The following is a 4,172-nucleotide window of genomic DNA, read 5'->3' as shown; positions in this document are numbered from 1 at the left end:
CGAATGTGAGAAACACAATCCACATATAAGTAGAAAATGCGAAACAGTCAGTGTTGAAGACTTACTCAAAACGAACTGAATTGACTTGCCTGAAAACCAAACAAAATATTCTGTTCACCTAAATTAACCATATAATTCGTATCAAATAAACTCAAAATCAGTACAATGGGAAAACATAAAAAGGAAAAACAAAAAATCAAAACAATAGACTCTGATCTAGAAACCATATATGTACGTGACGCCCTAGAAAGCCATCACATGTATGCATAGATGCAGAACTTCAGGGCTGGCTAAACCTGCCTTTGCATTGGCGCTGTATTTCGACCAGCCGTGAAGCGACGACGTTCCACCCAAGAAGTAGCAGCGTTATGAACCCACCATCACGACGGTGGCCAACTGCAACGGCGGTCAAGCCAATTTTGGATTGAATGATACTTGCACGAATTAATAACATCATACAGTTACACACGCAGCTAAGCCAATATAGTGTTATATAATGCACTGAGAAGATACCTCTAGATTTATAATAGCTACTATATAACTCATAGTATCATCTACTATTTGCAGATCATAAAATTTACCAATAAACTGACCTCTTCATCTAGTATCATTCCAAGTCCCATAAGTTCATTGTTGTCAAGGTTAATGGCATCACACAGACTAATTACTCTGTTCATCCCTTTCCAGGTTTCCTTCTCCATTGAGTTTAATTGCATCCCCATGTCTCACGCCATAATTTTGAACTTATACTGCAAGAAATAATGAAAGTATGATTTGAATATAACAAAGTTAAAGGAGTACAAAAAGATTAGCAGGTAAAAGAACACAGAATTCTGAAGATTAGTACTTGTTTAGTCCAAGGGAAGCTACAAATCCAATGCTTTAATCTGAAAAAAAGAGTAACAAACCAATGGAACAATGACATCAACTGACCAGAGACAACCTTCGTACATAGTGGGAGATTCTTGAGCAGTAACAATGGGTATAGTTGGTGTGCCCCGACATGATCTCCATGTGGAATCCAAAATTGTACCTGAGAAGATAAAGGATCCAATACATCAAGAGAAACAAACTAAGAGAGGACATGGGAAAAAATTGAATCTGAATCAAAAGGAAAAGCAACGGTTGATCCAAGCATAGACCTGCAAAAACGAAATTCAGAATAGACTGTGTGAAAGTACGAACCTGATGTAGATGAGGAAAATTATTTTGATGCATAAAGCTCCTCGACCACACGGAATCCATGTCTTCTATTTGATCCATTCATTTTACATTGGGGGAAAGAGAGATAATCAAGAGGAAAAGATCGTGGAGTATGGGTATAGTTGGTGTCCTCCGATCTGATCTCCATGAGGCATCCAAAACCTGTACGTGAGATGATTCAGATCCAATCCGTGGAGAGCACAACGCTATCAGAGGACACGATAGAGTAAAAATATAATCTGAATCCAAGGAAAAGCCACAGTTGATTCAACAGTAAACCAAAAACGAATCTCATACACATGAGGAAAATTATATTGATGCAAAAAGCTCCTTGAGCCCATGGAATCCATGCCTTCCGTTTGAGAGATACAATCCATTTGTTCAAAACGAACTGAATTGACTTGCCTGAAAACCAAACAAAATATTTTGTTCACCTAAATTAACCATATAATTCGTATCAAATAAACTCAAAATCAGTACAATGGGAAAACATAAAAAGGAAAAACAAAAAATCAAAACAATAGACTCTGACCTGGAAACCATATATGTACGTGACGCCCTAGAAAGCCATCACATGTACGCATAGATGCAGAACTTCAGGGCTGGCTAAACCTGCCTTTGCATTGGCGCTGCATTTCGACCAGCCGTGAAGCGACGACGTTCCACCTAAGAAGCAGCAGCGTTATGAACCCACCATCACGACGATGGCCAGCTGCAACGGCGGTCAAGCCAATTTTGGATTGAATGATACTTGCACGAATTAATAACATCACACAGTTACACACGCAACTAAGCCAATATAGTGTTATATAATGCACTGAGAAGATACCTCTAGATTTATAATAGCTACTATATAACTCATAGTATCATGTACTATTTGCAGATCATACAATTTACCAATAAACTGACCTCTTCATCTAGTATCATTCCAAGTCCCATAAGTTCATTATTGTCAAGGTTAATGGCATCACACAGACTAATTACTCTGTTCATCCCTTTCCAGGTTTCCTTCTCCATTGAGTTTAATTGCATCCCCATGTCTCATGCCATAATTTTGAACTTATACTGCAAGAAATAATGAAAGTATGATTTGAATATAAGAAAGTTAAAGGAGTACAAAAAGATTAGCAGGTAAAAGAACATAGAATTCTGAAGATTAGTACTTGTTTAGTCCAAGGGAAGCTACAAATCCAATGCTTTAATCTGAAAAAAAGAGTAACAAACCAATGGAACAATGACATCAACTGACCAGAGACAACCTTCGTACAGAGTGGGAGATTCTTGAGCAGTAACGATGGGTATAGTTGGTGTGCCCCGACATGATCTCCATGTGGAATCCAAAATTGTACCTGAGAAGATAAAGGATCCAATACATCAAGAGAAACAAACTAAGAGAGGACATAGGAAAAAAATTGAATCTGAATCAAAAGGAAAAGCAACGGTTGATCCAAGCATAGACCTGCAAAAACGAAATTCAGAATAGTCTGTGTGAAAGTACGAACCTGATGTAGATGAGGAAAATTATTTTGATGCATAAAGCTCCTTGACCACACGGAATCCATGTCTTCTATTTGATCCATTCGTTTTACATTGGGGGAAAGAGAGATAATCAAGAGGAAAAGATCGTGGAGTATGGGTATAGTTGGTGTCCTCCGATCTGATCAACATGAGGCATCCAAAACCTGTACGTGAGATGATTCAGATCCAATCCGTGGAGAGCACAACGCTATCAGAGGACACGATAGAGTAAAAATATAATCTGAATCCAAGGAAAAGCCATAGTTGATTCAACAGTAAACCAAAAACGAATATCATACACATGAGGAAAATTATATTGATGCAAAAAGCTCCTTGAGCCCATGGAATCCATGCCTTCCGTTTGAGAGATATAATCCATTTGTTTTTTAATTGGGGGAGAGAGATAATCCAAAGGAAGATTGTGGAGGGATTTTTCTTCGATCTGGGGTTGGGGCGAGAGAGAGATAACGGAAGAAGAGGAGACCGTGGGAGGGGAGAGGAGGAAGATCTAGTCCCGTGTATGAGGGTAGACCGTGGGAGGAGACCGTGTATAGTTAATTAGATTATAAGAGAGCTCTAAACAAATTAGAATAAGAGATGGTGGCGTGGCGTATATAGGATTAGTACGAATTTTTCTTTATTAGATTTTTAGGGGTCTTTATTTAACAATGAGAATAGAGAAAAAAATTGCAGTTCAATATTTTTTGGACATAATTATATGGGTGGATCTATGGTGGATCTGAACCGTAATAATTCGGTCCCACCAGATTAACGGCTTGTAAATTCTAATTAACGTGGTAATTTTTAGGGAGTCTGTAATTAGTATAGGTATAGATAGATATACCAACCACCTAATTCTCCTGACACAAATATATTAGATCTTGGTTGGTTTGCCTCAATTCAAGCCATGTTCCATAGAAAGATGCCCAAAACCCTAGCTGAGATTGTCCAAAAGGTCTTGCAATGTTCCATTTGAGTATTTATATGTTATTTGTGATACATAGCTACTTGCTTATGTACTGATTTGAGTTTTCTTGCTGTTATGTGTCATAGGTTAATCAATCCCTAGCTGAGTACCCACATCAAAAGCTCAATAGGATCTGGTTGAGTCATCAAGCGTGCATGAGAGAGATCATCAAGCACAAGGGGTCTATCCACTACGCAGTTCCTCACTTGAAGAAAAAAACATTAGAGAGAAAAGGACTTCTCCCGGTTAGTTTGACGATTGATCGAGAATATGTTGAGCAGGCAATTGAGTTCTTGAACTCAACATGATTTGTACTGCCTCATGTGATGGTGCTACTGTTGGAGTATTAGTTTCATTAACCTTATCAAATATTTTGTGGCCTGTTTTGTACTGCCTCATGTGATGGTGCTACTATTCGAGTATTAGTTTCATTAACCTTACTTCCTTGTGTGTTTGGTTTTTGAGGGTGCATTTGAGTGGTGTG

At 38.3% G+C, this 4,172-nt stretch overlaps 1 long non-coding RNA gene across 5 annotated transcripts; it reads right to left on the bottom strand.

The window, feature by feature from the left end:
• Nucleotides 1-299: 299 nt before the first annotated feature.
• LOC123086574 (uncharacterized) lies at nucleotides 300-3,304 on the bottom strand. Of its 5 annotated transcripts, none has more exons than XR_006440942.1 (10): nucleotides 3,021-3,304; nucleotides 2,706-2,885; nucleotides 2,367-2,552; nucleotides 2,113-2,268; nucleotides 1,736-1,915; nucleotides 1,501-1,608; nucleotides 1,186-1,365; nucleotides 934-1,033; nucleotides 594-749; nucleotides 300-396 (listed from the first exon to the last, which is right to left on the bottom strand). It is a non-coding gene; the product is annotated as an uncharacterized lncRNA (long non-coding RNA). The 5 variants fall into 5 exon arrangements; XR_006440943.1 differs by having other exon boundaries at nucleotides 2,463-2,552; nucleotides 3,021-3,303; XR_006440944.1 differs by having other exon boundaries at nucleotides 1,736-1,869; nucleotides 2,463-2,552; nucleotides 3,021-3,303.
• Between the last annotated feature and the right edge of the window lie 868 nt (nucleotides 3,305-4,172).

The sequence above is a fragment of the Triticum aestivum genome, chromosome 4A (genome assembly GCF_018294505.1).
Source record: "Triticum aestivum cultivar Chinese Spring chromosome 4A, IWGSC CS RefSeq v2.1, whole genome shotgun sequence".
NCBI lineage: Eukaryota > Viridiplantae > Streptophyta > Magnoliopsida > Poales > Poaceae > Triticum > Triticum aestivum.
Note: the sequence above shows the minus strand (reverse complement) of the source record. Positions and strands in the feature narration are given on the sequence as shown.